The sequence below is a fragment of the Sarcophilus harrisii genome, chromosome 2 (genome assembly GCF_902635505.1).
Source record: "Sarcophilus harrisii chromosome 2, mSarHar1.11, whole genome shotgun sequence".
Lineage (NCBI taxonomy): Eukaryota > Metazoa > Chordata > Mammalia > Dasyuromorphia > Dasyuridae > Sarcophilus > Sarcophilus harrisii.
Genome location: NC_045427.1, coordinates 168,471,965 through 168,488,192, shown reverse-complemented (window position 1 = coordinate 168,488,192; position 16,228 = coordinate 168,471,965). Strand labels below are relative to the sequence as shown.

The following is a 16,228-nucleotide window of genomic DNA, read 5'->3' as shown; positions in this document are numbered from 1 at the left end:
AGAAATTAAACAAGCTTTGATTGAATACCTGCAACATGTCAGACACTGTTCCAAGTGCTGTGAATGAAGATAAAAGCAAAATGGTCATTGATTTCAGAGTTTACATCTTACTGGGGGCAGGAGAGGGGAAACAAGTATAGAGAAAAGTAAAGAAAAAATAGTTTCTGAGAAGGGGGCAGCACTAAGAAATAGGGGAATTGTGAAAGGCTACTTGAAAATTTGGCACTATTATTCCTTGAAAGGAGTTGGGAGTTCCAGCAGGCAGAGCTAAGGAGGGGCAATTTTCTAGTTATGGGGTACTTGTATCATTGCACAGAAGCAAAAAGGTGATGATGGATAGAATATTGTATTTGGGGATTATCAAGCAGACCATTTTGGCTAGGTTTAGATTGCATGGGTAGGAGTAATAGATAAGTAGTTTGAAATTGAAATAGAAAGATAGTTTGAAGCTACATTGTAAAAAATGTAAATATGTAAACGTGTAAATATCATGTTTGCCATGAGACAGACCCTCTAATGCATCTTGAACAAGAGAATGGCATTAAACTTGTGATTTAGGGATATCAATGTGGCAACTTCAGGGAGAATGGATTAGAAAGGAAAAAATTAGAAAGGAGACCAATCAGAGGGTCATTTCAATAGTCCAGGTAGAGTCTGTAGGAAAGACTAAGAAATAAGAAGCATCTTTTAGTCAGATAGAAAATTTAGAGGTATTTTGAAAAACAGGGAATAGAGTTTTTTTTTTTTTTAATATTTGTCAAATTCAAAATAACAAAGTTTAAAGGAAAAAAAAATTCTAAGATGGCCTCAGATATTTAACTAGCTATGTGCCCCTGGGCAAATCACATAATTTTTGTCATATTGGCAAAAATGATAGAGGGGGGGAAATGATAAATGTTGGAAGGGAGGTAAAAAAATTGGAACAACAATTGTTAGTGTAACTGTAAACCTGATCCAACCATTTTGGAGAGCATTCTGGAATTATGCTCAACAAGTTATGAAATTATGTATACCCTTTGATCCAGCAATACCACTATTAACTCTGTTTCCCAAGGTGATCAGGGAAAAGAGAAAAAGAACCTATATGTTGTAGAATATTTATAATATCTCTCTTTGCAAAGAGATGGAAATTGAGAGCCTGCCCTTCAAATGGAGAATGGCTAAACAAGTCATGGTATATGGTTGTGAAGGAATGCTACTTTGCTGTAAGAAATGAAGAGCAGGATAATTTTAGAAAAACATCAAAAGACTTGCATGAAATAATGAAGAGTGAAATGAGCAGAATTAAGAGAATGTTGTATACAGTAACAGCAATGTTGTCTATAGATTAACTGTAAATGACTAAATTATTCTGAGTATTTTAAATATTCAAATTAACCACAAAGGACCTAGATAGATAGTCACATGTATCTAGACACACATAGATTTAGATAGATATAAATATCTATCTACTTATCTATCTGTTTGAAATCTGTATCAAATGGTGCCCTTCTGTAGTGTCAAGTGGGAAGGAAGGAAAGGAGACAGTCCCAAACTTAAAATGTATCAAAAAAAATTAAATTAAAAAATTTTAAAAATCACCCCACTTTTTCTGAGCCATAATTTCCTTATCTTTAAAATGAAGAAAATAACACCTACCACTTAGGGTTGTTGTGAGGATCAAATAAATGGAACAATACTTGTAAAGCACTTTGGAAACCTAACAATTTATTATTGTTGTTATTCATAGAAGAACAATAATTACCAAAAGAAAAATAATAATCACTATGCAATTGGACATGTTTTGAACATACACTTGGGGCCAAAACATTGAGACTAAGACAACTCCAATCACTATTCGAAGGAGTAACTAAGCACTTATTTTGGGCTTTACCATGCATCCCCATCCCCCTGTAAAATGCTGCAGTCTAATAGATTGTTCCTGTTGTCATCCAGATTAGATAGGGAGACAGAAAGTTATCAGGGCTGGGGAAAACCTCAACTAACACCGAGTTCTTTAACAGTATGACAATAAGAAGTTGATAGGTTACTAAGAAAGCTATCATTAAAAAAAAAAAAAAAAAAAAAAAAGAATGACAGAGCTGCTGAGACTTTACTGTAGGGTCCCAGAAGTTCCATGGTTTTGTATGAAAGGTCAAGATACCTTAGGGATATTTCTAAGTTTTCTCTTCAAAGTGGAAATAATACTAGCCTGAGAAACTAATCTCAACTCTCATTTACAATCCATATGACATTTGGTAAATCTCTTGGATTTAGCAGCCTCATCGTAAAAGGACATATATATCAAATGCCTAAATCGGCTTTTGATTCTAACATTCTAACATCTCAAACCAGCTGCTTAATTACTTTTTCATAATGGCTTTCACAGAGGTAACACTTGCATAGTGGAAATACAGTCAGAGCTCAGAGCCAGCATCATTGAGATTCAAGTCTTCTCACTGATACTAATTCTTTACTCCTGAGTAAGACATTTAACCTTTCAGTGTCCAAGGCAAGTACCCAAGACTTTTAAGTTATAAGAATAGTTACTATGGTGAACCCTCTTCTCACAGTACACTTCCCTAAGCAGTGACAATAAACTTGAGGGGATACCTATCAACACCATGATCAAATATGAAGTTCTCTGTTTGATTTCAAAGCTCTTTATAACCTGCCCCTCCATCCATAATGAAATTCAGTGACACTGACCTCCATGTTCTGTTGTTCCTTCTCACATAAGACATTCCATGTTCCAAAGGCATTTTTACAAGCCCCTATGCCTTCAATGCCCTCCTTCTGCCTCCAAGCTTTCCTGGCTTCCTTCAGATTCCTGCTAAAATTTGACCTTCTATGGACATCTTGCCCAAACCTTCTAAATTCTTATCCCTTCCTATTGCTGATTATTACCACTTTATATCATATATAGCTTGTTTGTACATGGTAGTTTGTATAGTGTCTTTCTCATTAGGTTACTGAATTAGTTGCGTGGGGACATTGAGAGATTGTGACCAGCTCAAGAGCAGACTTTTAAGGATGTATGAAATGCAAGTCTTTAAGTGTAGCTCCTGACTCAGCTCTCTATCCAATAAAGTTACAATGCCTTTAGAGTTCTTTACCTAATCTAATTGGGCTTGATTTGATCCAATGTAACTAACCTAATTTCTTATTTATTCAATGAGAAAGACAACATTTTTTTAAAAAGATAATATAACAGATTGGAGCTGAAGCTAATAATTAAATGTCAAGACTTTGTATGTGGAGGATAAAGAGTGAGGAGTGAGAATGAAGTTAAATAAAACACAATTCTGTCTCCCGGAAACTTTTAGTGTATCATAAGATTTTACTGTCTCCTAGGTTCACTAGACAGGTACATAGTCTTTTTAAATTATATAGCTTTTAATTTACAAGATATATGCATGGGTAATTTTTCAGCATTGACAGTTGCAAAATCTTTTATTCCAACTTTTCCCCTCCTTCTCTCCCCCCTCCCCCAGGTGGCAGGTTGACCAATACATGTTAAATGTATTAAAGTATAAGTCAAATACAATATATGTATACATGTCCATACAGTTATTTTGCTGTCAGGTACATAGAGTCTTTAGAGTATTAGTTTTAGAAGTGCTCTTTGGCATTATTCAATCAGTTCCAGCATGTATCTATAACCTTCGATGCATAAGGTGCATGTATGCATTCACATTACATATAATCATTTATAAACTGTCTCAAACTTTTCTTCTTTCAAAAAGTGAGCTAATTGCTCAATCATTATTATAGTTAACTCCTACTGATGGAAGGCAAATGAAATGACCAGTGAATCAAAGGGGAAAAAAGGGAAGTTATCTCTTTATATCGCATCAATTTCCTGTTAAATCCCCAAAGTCAAGAGGAAGTCATCATAAACTCGAGAGAGGAAAACAGTCTAATTCATTTTTTTTTCAGATTCCCCATATGAATACAAATATATATTTATATAGATAAATAGATAGATATGTTTATATTTATATTTATCTATATCTATATCTAGATATATGCACATATATATCTTTAAATTGGGTCAATGGACAACATGTCATTAAAAATTATTTGGGATTTATTATTTTGAGGAGGTGGAAACTGAAGCTTTGAAAAATCCCTCAGGACCCAGGAGGGACTGCTAAATAACTGCATTTTTATAACTGCAAATTAACTGGTCTATAGTTTTACAGTTTTGTTTTTTTTTTTTAAATACTGATAAAATAAGCTAACAGACGGTAGCGGATTCCTACCGTTATAATACATGTTATGTTGATTAGACGGCATTCAAGGTTGCCTAAATAAAGACGAATTTATTACGAACCAGTTCAGGCTTGAGGTTGGGAGAATCGGGCAACAGCATGCTTTTTTTTTTAAACTGTAATTTAATTTTTTTTTCTTTATTCCATTGTGTATGGTTTTAAAAGGGAACTATGTATTGTCTGGTCCAGAAGACATCCTGGGACACATCTTTTGGTTGTAAGATCCTCTGAACTTAGTATGATAAATCTATAGACGAGAGAAGAGGGAAAAAAAGAATAGAAAAGATAGACATTAAAAAGGAAAAAAAAAATAGATATTCACCCAAAGACACAGGAAAGAGGAAAGGGATTGGAAGGGGGAAGAACTAAAGAAAAAGAAAAGTCTGAGTTTGCACCCTCAAAGTTCAAATAAGTGAAAGAATTCAGAGAAGGAAGGAAATAGGATTCAGGGTAGGGCAGAGAAACGAGAGCAAAATGATAACCCGACATAATTCATCTAAAGAGGAGAGAAAGAGACTACATTGAATCTCATCTGACAGGAAAACTTCTGACAAAAGTTCCTTCCTTGGGTTTTGAGAACTTTTCGGATTCTGGAGCACCCAGGGACTCTGATGGGATTTCCACATCGACGGTCTTATGGACGGGTGCTGAGGCTGAGCTGGCTCCACAGCTCTAGTCCGACTTCGCGGTAGTTCTGCTTTAGCTCCGGAAGCTTTGCCTGACTGCGCTGCCTCCCCACTCTTTATCCCCAGGTGGAGTCAGACAATTGGGATTTAGGTCTCCGGGCCTTTGGGACTTCTGGGAGTATGCAGGGCTGTCTGGGAAAACATGGAGAAGTTTTCTTTCTCTTATTTGACGCTTTGACAGGAGGAATTAAGGAATCCTGGTCTCCATCCTGGTCTGGAATGGAGGATCAGAGGCAGACCTATCACTCAAATCTCACCTCGCTCAAAGCCACTGCTCCTCCCACTCTTGCATTAGGGCTGGGAGATTCCTTTCCATCAGGATTAACATCCCAGGATCCTGCACCTGAACTCTTGGCCCCGGAAAACTCTCGACCAAAAGGGAAAGGTGTATCCTTATGTCCAGGCGTCCAAGGCTAAGAAGGGAGCTCAGATCCCCAACATTTGGTTAAAGCAGTCAGTGGCTGCAGGAAGACACACACCAAGGACTGTGGTCTATGGGGATATTTTTCTAATGGCCGTTGGTCGAGGAAAAGCTGAGTGCAGTTTCCTAATACACTGGTCTTGCATCTCGGGAGATGCAGCTGAATATCAATTTTTTCATCAATATTTTAGAAAGCAATGGTTATGGATGGGGAAAGTCCCAAAGATTCTCCCCAGGCCTGCACGAAATGCTCAGCGCCTCTTCTTCTTTCCCTGCCATGCTCCGAACCCAGTCAATTTAGCGACGCATATACCGGCAAACCCTAAACCCATTCCCCCTAAACTGTAAGGCGACACATAGGCATCCTTGGCTTTCCGAGTCAGGAATCTTATCGAAAGACCGCGGAGAAATTCTCCCAGAGCATTTAGCATCATTTTTCTTCTAGTCTCAGCTCAGTCATTTTGCTGTGTAGTTTTGAACAAATTACTTCCCTCCCTTGGTCCTCAGTTTCCTTCTCGACCTCCCGTACCCTCCTCCCCCATCCCCAACAAGGATGTGAAGCACTGAATAGTTATCTCCAAAGTCGCGTACAACCAGTTCTAGAATGAGTCCAATTCAAAGATACTCGCAGACCACGGTCGAGGCCTCGGCTATTCATTCTTATAGTTGTAATCTCCTGGGAATAGGATTTCTGCACCTTGTGGTCTCCCTCCTCTGCTTCCCTAAGTAGGTTTTGAGGGGTCAACTTATTTAGTATTTTAGTAATTTAGTGGTCGGATTTATTTTAGTTAATGAGCAAACATCTTCCTTCTTGCTCAAGGCATTCTAGGAAGATCACACTCCTTTGCTATTCTGGGCAGATCACACTCCTTTGCTATTCTGGGCATGATTCTTCCTTTGTCAATGGTGGTACAGAAATAATGATGACTTCAAAATCCTTGCGAGCTCTAAATCCTATGATGCTATGACTCCTATTCCTGTGACTTAATATCATAATTAGATCATCACTTTACAAAACAATGCCGTCACTTTACAAAACAAACCAAAGCACAGAAGGAGTAAAGTTCTTCACCAAGGTCGTTCAGCTACACATTTAACTAAGATTTAAGATTTTTTGCCTTTCTCTCCATACAACGATCAGGATAGCAAGCAAACAATGGAGTACATTTGAATATAAAGCCCTTAGCTAGTGTGTGCTGCTTCTGATTTAGATGTTTCTTGGATCACCCGCGTTCTCCCTCCACCCCTTATTCTAGGTGTTACGGCCCCAAAGATCCACACACACTCATACCTTTCATTCAAAGGTAGAAGGAAATCCTTCTTCTAAAGGAGGAAAATGATTTTCATACCTCATTAGTGAAAGGTAAGCTCAATTCAACCCATCCTAACAAGGATTTATAGAAACTATTTTTAGCCAAGCATTTCCTAAGAGCCTGCATCCATAGTCCATATAATTTTCCCTCATCCAAAAAAAATATCTATATAATGTCTCAATATGAAGGAGTACGTTTAGAAAAGGACCAAGTTAGGTCCTTAGATTTTTTTGGGGGGGAAAGATCGGATTGTCTCTAATTTATCCATTTCCCCCACCTTCATTTTCTTTAGCGCCTTCTTGAATACTTTATTTGGCTCCTCCCCATTTCCATTGAAGACTATCTCCCAGTCTTCCTCCCCCCAAATTGTTTCTTTGAACAACACTGCTTGGAAGTGGGGTGGAAGGCCTGAGTTCTAGTTTGAATGCCACTTATTAAGGGAAACTTTTTCCCACATCTGAAAAAAAAACAAACGGGCATGCCTGTCTACTTAAGTCTGGTAAAGGAAAAAAAGCAGTAAATGGGATTAGAAGTCAGGAAATCTAGATTTTAAGACACACCTGCAATACCACTAACAAATTATGTGACCTTGGATAAGGCCCCCCTTTCCCAGAGCCTCATTTTTCTCTGCAAAATGAGAGATTATAAGAGTTATTTTGTAAGATTTCTTTAGATCTGACTTTCTATGATTCTCAAGTTGTTTCAAGGCCTTAAAAGTTTCCAATGTCAAGGACATCAGACTGATCAAAGGATAATATTTTCACCCTCATCATTCCTCATCACTCAATGAACCACACAACATTTATCCAATGAGAGGCTGCGATTGGATAAAGCTTAGGGGCGATTCCCGGGTGGGGCGAATTTAAAGAATTAGCCAAGCAGAAAAGGGAACTAAAAACTTCTCATGAAGACCTGGCCCATTCCGCTGAAGCTCTCGGCCCTTTGGGGACGTGAGGAGGGAAAACTACTTCCACCTCCCCAAATTCCACTTGCTTCTGCCTTTACCCGCCAGCAGGCAATCAGGGGCTCCCTCTGTGTTCTCCCAGTTCTGTCAGTATCTCTGGGGTCTGCTGGGCTGGTCTGGCGCCGCGCTGTTGGCGGTGTCTAGAAGGCTGTTCCTGCCTTTTCTCCTTATCTCGTCTCTCGGTCTCCCCAGAACTGAGGCTGGGAGTTCGCGGTCGCTGGACAGCTAGAGACTTGATATCTGGCTCTCTCAGCTTCCCGTCACCCCGACGTGTTTGCTTGGACAGGCAAAGCACTAAAGGATTGCATCTCCAGTGCTACATCCCAGTTAGAGAGAACCATTAAGGGAGACAGCAAGCCAGAGACTGAGAATAACATTCTTCGTCCTGGGCAGCTAATTCCCTTCTTCCTTTCTTTCCTTCCTTCGTTCGTTCCTTCCTTCTTTCTTTTCCCCACTCCCTCTCTTCTTCCCTTCATTCCTCCCACCTTTCTTCCCTCCCTCCCTCTCTTTTTTCCCCATCCTTCTTTCCTTACTAAAGAATACATTTTTAAGATGTTTTGTTAATGTTTTTTTTTCTTTTTACATCACATTTTGCTTGCTCCCTACAATTTTTTACTCCTCTTTAACAATGAAAAACAGCTAAACAATGTATGCAGCATTCTGCTCTCAATAGATTTCCATTTCTATGTAGAATAAAAGGAAGAATGTTTTATTACATCCTCCAACTCCATCCCCTTCCTACTCCCATTTAAAACCCCATTTATTTCACCCTAGTATTCATTTCTTTGATACTTATCACTTAGCTCTCTGGAAGTCGTACCCGGGAGACCGACACCACCTGGTTTATTGATTTTAGATTTCTAGGAGTTCTATCCTATCTCTGAGGGATCCATCCTGGGATATATGTTCCACTCTACATTTTGTATGTCTGCATGGATGTAAATCTGCTTTAAGCTCCTTTCTAAGTCACCTCCCTCCCAGGCTTTAATCTCTGAGAAGCTTCCGACCCGCAGCAAAGTGAAAAGAAGTCAAAAGCTATTTTTGTTTTGCCTCAATCAAGTAGAATAGCAATTCTAATAATAATAATAATGATGATAATTCCCCCCAAAACAACAATAACAAAACCCCGTTCTTTCTCGTCTAAAGACTCCTTTTCTCTCGTAAAAATTATTGAAGATTCCTCCAAACAACTTTTGTTTATGCGAGTTATATCTATAGATATTTATCTGCATTTGTCTTAGTATTATTATTTTTTTTAAAATTGACCTCAAGAAAGAGGTCTGGGCTAGGGTCCCCAGATCACATTTTGAGAACTTCTAGTTTTTTCAGTGAAAAGCCTTCCTTTAATTATCCAGATAATTGCCTCAAATATTTTCAGGTTATTTAGACATTTGTCTTCAGTATCTTGCTTTATTTTTGGTATTTTTTTCCCCTAAATACAAACAAAACAAAACAAAATTCTGCCACTTGACTATTTTGCTGCTTCTTTACTCACAGTTTGAACCCAGAAGATGAAAATGCTTTCTAAAATGAAAAAATATTATATTATGTCCTACATTTATTGTTCATTATAGGTCACATAGTCATTCCAAACCTTCCAGAAACTTTGCTCTTCAAATGAGTTTTAATCTAGTAAGTAGTTTGAGAAATAGAAGAGAAAGAAATTATGATTCTAAATATCCTTCCATGCTCAATAGATTCTAATGTCTCTTAAGGCATTTCCTCCTTCCCATTCATCTCTACTGGAAATAGGATTTCCCTAAATAAGAAAAGCTAAATCTTTTCTGCATCTTGTCATTCTAATATAATTTTTTAAAATAGCAATAATACCTAGCATTTTTAGGTGCCTTAAGGAATGTAAGTATTTATACATTTTATTCCTTTTTATTTCTGATTGAATAATTGTTCCTTTTCATTTAATGGAGCTGAGTTTCAGCACAAAGCTTTTTTTTGGGGGGGGGAGTTAAAACAAGTTCATTTTAAAATAATGTTTTTAAGAATGTAAATTTCAATAAATTAAGTTGAAATAGAAAGAGACATTAATAACAATTATTTTTAAAAATATATATAAATTACACAATCTAGGAAAAGCTCAATCATTTTTCAAGATTGTGACACTTTACAAATATTCCTAAATAGGAATTTTCTGTTTCCTTATTTCTCCCTCCTACTCCTTTTTCTCCCCCTTCTTTTTCTTTTCCTTCTCTTCTTCCTTCTTCTCTCTCTCTGTCTCTCTGTCTCTCTCTTTCTCTCTCTCTCTCTCTCTCTCTCTCTCTCTCTCTCTCTCTCTCTCTCTCTCTCTCTCTCTCTGTCTCTCTCTGTCTCTCTGTCTCTCTCTCTCTCTCTCTCTCTCTCTCTCTCACACACACACACACACACACACACACACACATTCTGAAATTTACAAAATATAGAAATAGAAGTGAATTGGGAAAACATAGGGAATTAATTCTATGGAAGAAGAAACTAAGAAGGCAGACTATCAGTTTTATCCTTGAATCTTTTACCTTTATCTTCTATTGATTCAGGTACTATTTGGTGCTAGAGAATATGGAGAACAGTAGAACCCAAGAGACATAGTGACCTATTCTTAGATGAGCAAAAATGAGATTTGTACCCACCTTTTAGGGAACTGGCAGACTATAAAATCTAATAAATATATCATACAGGATTTTAAAAAAGATTTCCAGGATGTTAAATATTTTCAGTCTCAAAAGAACTGAGCTTTGGTCACTGACTGTTTTTATGCAAGTGCATCTATAAAATAAAATATTACATTGATTGGCTAGGGGAAGAGGCTATATATAGAACTCAGATATCCACTATTTTTCATTTTCCTCCTGTTTTTATCACAGTTCCTCCATCTCTTATCTCGTTTTCTTTTGTATTTTATTCTGGACTCCTGAGGATTGATGGCAAAATAACTACTGAGAGGTAATGTTCTAAATATTGGATTCAAAGGAAAAAGGTAATTTTGAATTGGGCAGCTTCTCTTGGCCACATTGCCTATTTAATACAATATCCTGTAGCTAATGAAGGGCTTTGGAGAAAATGAAAACTCTATGCTTGTCTTTCTTCCCCTTCAATAGAATAAATTTACCACAACTAAGAAAAATAATCTTTAATGTAGTGATGGGAGATAGATTCCTTTTTTTTTTTTTTTTTTTTTTTTTTTAATAAAGAGAACTAATAAAAATCAAAGTCTACTCTGGCATCCTATGAGATCCTGCATAGAGGCTATAAACTTCCACCCTCCCCCAACTGACCAATTATCTGATTAAAAAGCTAGGTAGCTAAGTAATTAAGTAGCTAACTTGCTCACTAACTTCTCCCTCCAAAAAAATCGAGGAGTGTAGGAAAGAAGTGCTGGGCTGGGGTTTTTGAGGGAAAAAATTTACATTATTTTTCCAAAGGCATTTTGACTCCAAATCGAACACTAATGAAAATGCAAACAATCTGGTTTTTATGTAGAAAAAACTAAGGTTCTAGCACCCTTAGGACACCTGACCAAACAAAACTGACCCTTTTATTGATTTCATGTTCTTATTGTATTTTTTAAAAATTCCCTCCCCCCCAAAGCATCCTGCTTTAAGTCCATTTATCAAAATAGGGGAGGGAAAGTTTGCATATGGGCAAAGAGAAATTAAAACATTTTAGTGTTGTTAAGAAAAATAAAAGAGACAGGAATGAGGAGAGACAAAGACAGAGACATAGGTAGAGAGGTTATGGTCTTCCTTTCTTGGAAATACAAGTTGTTCTGGTCAGAGGAAATAGCCCTCTGCATGCATGCCTATTGATTGCCCCTTCTTTAGTCCTCCCTTCTTTCAAATCTTGCCTTTTTCTTTTTTACAACTTTATTTGTTTATATGTAATTTTATATTTTATTTTTTACAGTTTTCTATTTTCAAGCATTCATTTGTTTTTCTCTCTTCCCTTATCATCAGAAAAACAAAACAAAACAAAACCCTTGTAACAAATAAGCATAATCAAGCAATACAAATTCCCATATTGGCCATGCTTAAAAATGTGTTTCACCTTTATATTTAATAGCCACTCCAGAGCTACCCATTCTGACTCACTGAAATTTTTCCAAGAGTAATCCTTACATGGACTCTCTCATTCTTTCAGATCTTTGTGTTTTTACTCTCTCCTTTCTTTGTTGTTTCCACCATTAGTTATAGGGATGAACTCACAGAGGAAAGGGATGGCTACTGAAAAGCCAGGAAGGTGGCTTACCCTAACGTCTAGGTTGATCCGCTGCTTCTCTCTGCTGTGTAAAGTCAGGAATCCAGTATTGGCCGGATCAGGGTGACTCCAGTGTGTTCTGGAAATCGTGAAGGGAGAGAGCTCCAAAGCAGAGAGTGTCTCCCTGCTCCCTCAGAGCTCCCAGCAATTCTCTGAGAATTAGATAACAGGAAAAATAGATAAGAAAAGTGGTTCAGTAATTCAGCAAGAGCTTCCCTTGATACATTCAGGGGTGAAGGAAAAACTTGCAACCGGACTGAAAGGAAAAGCAGGGCATTTGGTCTTCCATAATATCATTTCTGGATCTATACTGAATCCCTCATTTTTGAGCAAACTGTAGTTGCTTTGGATTCCTTCTGAGGACTGTACCATACTAAGGGGAACACCTAACTCCCTACTCCCAACTTCATATCATCATATCACTTAGTGGCATAGTGTGGAGTGAGGAGAACACAGACCTGGGGAGGGTGTGTGTGTGTCAGGTAAACTTGTTCTGAATCCCAGTCATGCCACTTGGGCACTGTTTTGAACTCTACTGTCCTCTGTAAAATAGGACAGAATCACTTGTTTATATTACCAGATTGCTGTAAGTTCCAAAGAACAAAATGAATATGAAATGCTATGGTAACTTGAAATAAAACATAAATGGCAGTTATTAATTCTTTTGACCCTAGTGTTTTTTCTCTTTTTTAGGGACTAAATTGTGTGGTTGCAAAGCTCTAGTTGCCTAAACTACATTTTTCCTTGATCTGGAAGCATAAGGAATGATCTAGTAGGGTATTCTCCAAAGTATATTTTAGTATATTTTGAGGAGCTCAATCTGTATCCAAATATACCTCCAGGCTTTCCAGGGTTCTGCTCTCCCCTGTTGTCTAGTCTAAACTTGGCACTTTCCAAAATGGTTTGGTTGGAGATATGGGCGGGGCTGCTGTGACTAGTTGTAAACTATTATATTATTATGTTTGTATAGCACTTAATAGGATTATAGATTTAAAGTCGAAATGGTCCCCAGAGGTCATCTTGACCAACTCCCTCATTTTATAGAGAGGAAACTGAAAACCAAAGAGGTTATGATTTGTTCAGGGTCACACAGGCTGTATTGGTGGCAAAGTTTAAAACCAGGACTTCTGACTATGGATCCAGAGCCCTTTCTACTGTGCCACCCACTTTATATTCATTACCTCAGCTATGACCTTGTGAAAGGTGCAATATTTTTGCTACTTTATAGATCAGGAAACAAAGGTTATTACTTGCTCAGAATCCCACAGAGAATATACAACTGACCCCTGGCTAGACACATGTCATTGAGGATCATGGAGTGGGATTAGAAAAATAAAAGAAAAAAAATAAAAAATTTCCTTGTTTGCCTTCTTTCTTTTCTTCCTTCTTGCCTTTCTTTCTTTCTTTCTCTTTCTTTCTTTCTTTCTTTCTTTCTTTCTTTCTTTCTTTCTTTCTTTCTTTCTTTCTTTCTTTCTTTCTCTTTCTTTCCTCTTTCACCGCTTTCTGTCATTCTCTTTCCCTCCCTCCTTCCCTTTCTCCCTTCCTTTTTCTCTTCCTTCCTCCCTCTCTTCCTCCCTTTCTCTCTCCTCCCTTGCTCCTTTCCTTCCTTCCTTCCTTTCTCCCTCCCTCTCTTCTTTCTTTCTTTATTTTTTCTTTCTCTCTTTCTTTGTCAAAGATTAAAAAAAAAAGAAACATTTTATATTACTTTAAAAAATGGAACAGCATCACATAAAGGAAAAAGCCAGTCTGAAAGTGAGAGAGTCGAAAGAACAGAGTCTGGCCAAGATTCTTTCTATATTCTTTTTACATTATTTCAAGATTCCTCCTAGAATTCTATCCATTTACTTATAGAATTATAAATTATTGAAGTTGTAATTCTCTTCATTCATTCATAGAATTATATGCTATGTTAGAGATGCATCTTAATATCAACTGAAACTTGGTTTCTCCTATACAGGAGAAAATTGAAACCTGATAGGAGAAGGAACTTATATCAGATCTGAGTTACCCAGCTGGGATCATAACCCAGTTTTCTCTGTGTCCAAGGTTCTTTCTCTTAGACTCTGCTATATTCTTAGAAATGTGACAATGGGAAGTTTGTTTTATTTGTACTTCATAGAGCTCAAATAAGATAATTAATAACTGAATAATCCTACTCTAAACCAGCAACTGTCTAGGAACAAATACCAACACAATTCTGAGATATCTCAGCCTTCCATGAGCTTACATTCTATTTAGAGTGGGAAAGGATAGCATTTATTTGCAGATAAGTAAATAAAAGATATATACAACATGAATACAAAGTAATTTGATAGGAAAAGGAAAATGTTAGAGATAGGGGAACTAACAACTAGGAGAATCAGCAGCAGGCCTCTTGACCTGAACTGTGAGGATACCAAGCCATGAGGAAGCCAAGAATTATGAGCATGGAGATGCTTGCTTACCTGTGCTAAGATGAAAAGGCAGGAGATGGAATATTGTGGACCAAGAAGGGCAAATAGACCAGTTTGCCTGTAACTGAGAAAGTGGGTGAAGGAGAGCAAGGAATAATTAGCCTAGAAAAATTGACTGGAGGCAGATTGTGAAGGGCTTAAATGCTAAGCAGTGTAGAAGAAATGGGGATTCACTTAAGTCTCTTTTCCAAGGAAATAATATAGTGAGATTTGGCTTTAAGAATAAGAGTTTGGCAGCTGTAGGGAGGATTAATTGGAAAGAGAAAAGCTAGAAGCAGGAAGACTGATTAGGAGGCTATTTTCATAGGCTAGGCAAGGATAATCAAGGCCTGATCTAGGGTAGCTGTGGCATGAGTGGAGAGTAGACACATTAGAAGAATGTTTATGGGTAGACTGGAGAGAATTTGGAAATTCATTGGATAAGGGGTGGGGAGTGAGAGTAGAGAGCTGAAGGTGATTCCTTCAGTAGGTTTTGAATATTATGAAGAGTAGAATGGTAGTTCTTCTGACAGAAAGAGGGAAACTAAGAAGAGTAGGTTTAATTTGAGATGGCTATGATCCAGGAAGATAACGAACAACCAGTTGATGATATTTTCCTGGAGCTCTGAAGAAAGTTGAGGGCTAGATATATTGACTTGTGAGTCATCTTTGTAGTTACAAGAACTCAACCACAACAGAAGAAATAGGTTATTTAGAGAGAAGGAGTAGAGAGGGAAGACCCAGGACAGAACCCAGCCCACATATTAGCTGTATGTGAAAGTGCTTTGTAAGCTGTAAAATGCCATCTGTAATACCACTTTTAAGGTATTGTTATTATCACAAAGTGTGTTCATATTTTGAAACAACCGCCCCTCAATCCCCCTATTTAGGAAGTATATGATTGGAAGGTCTTTATATCAAACAAAGCATAGTAATGGATCACAAAAATCCAGTACAGAGGTTAAGCAACTCTGTATAATTCCTGTCATGTAGGACCAAGAAGCATTCTTAACTCTGGGGGTAGGAGAAATGACCATTTTCTCAAGAAAAGAAGGAAGTTAAATTTATTTATTTATGCACAATCTTCTGCTCTAGAGATTGGAGATGATTTTGCCTCAGAAGGAATGGAGTCTATGCTGACAAATCACAGAATCCTACATCTAGGACATAAAGGAAGACCAGAGATCTGTTATTTGTCCCTCTTCTCACTTTTGCAAATGAAAAAGTTGAGGCATTCAGAGACAAAGTAACTTGTAGAAAGTCACACAGGTAGTGTCAACGGTAGGATTTGGACCCAGATGCTCTCACTCCAGATTTAGTAGTCTTTTTATTATATAGAGGCAGCATCTGGCTAGTGGAAGAGGTGGCCTGGTCTAGAGGCAGGAAGATTTTAGTTCAAATCCAGCTTCAGGCACTTCCTATGTAGGCAAATCACTTAACCTTTATTTGCCTCAGTTTCCTCAACTAGAAAATGGGGATAATAAAGCACCTGTCTCACAGGGTTGTTGTGAAGATAAAATGAGATAATATTTGTACAATGCTTAACACAGTTTCTGGCACATAGCAGGTGCTTAATGAATGTTTGTTCTCCTTTTCTCCTACTATGCTGCCTCCTATAATAACATCCATTTATTCCTAGAGTGATTTGAACAAGCAGGAGAAGGAGTTCCTTGTTTTTAAAGGCCAAAGTACAGAGAAGAGTAAGAACAAGGCTAAAGATTTTGAAGTTGAGCATGAATTGGAACTTGGTTCCTCTTGGTCTTTCATATCCAAAAAATTACTGAAAGTATACTTTATTGTTGAAAAAACAAAACAAACATGGTAAGTTTGTGAACAAATCATGTGAAATAGGATACATTTTTATGATCTTAAAATAAATGGTCAAGAAAGGTTGCTGAAACAAATATTAAACTA

General features: G+C 37.4%; 1 protein-coding gene across 2 annotated transcripts in view; it reads right to left on the bottom strand.

Moving 5' to 3' along the window:
• GATA4 (GATA binding protein 4) overlaps positions 1–12,260 on the bottom strand; it is a 106,925-nt gene extending 94,665 nt beyond the window's left edge. The window contains exon 1 of one of the 2 annotated variants that reach the window (XM_023494676.2): positions 11,874–12,260. The gene's annotated coding sequence lies outside the window, so the exon portion shown is untranslated. The remainder of the gene's footprint in view (positions 1–11,873) is intronic. The other variant, XM_031951130.1, reaches the window with a different exon arrangement.
• Between the last annotated feature and the right edge of the window lie 3,968 nt (positions 12,261–16,228).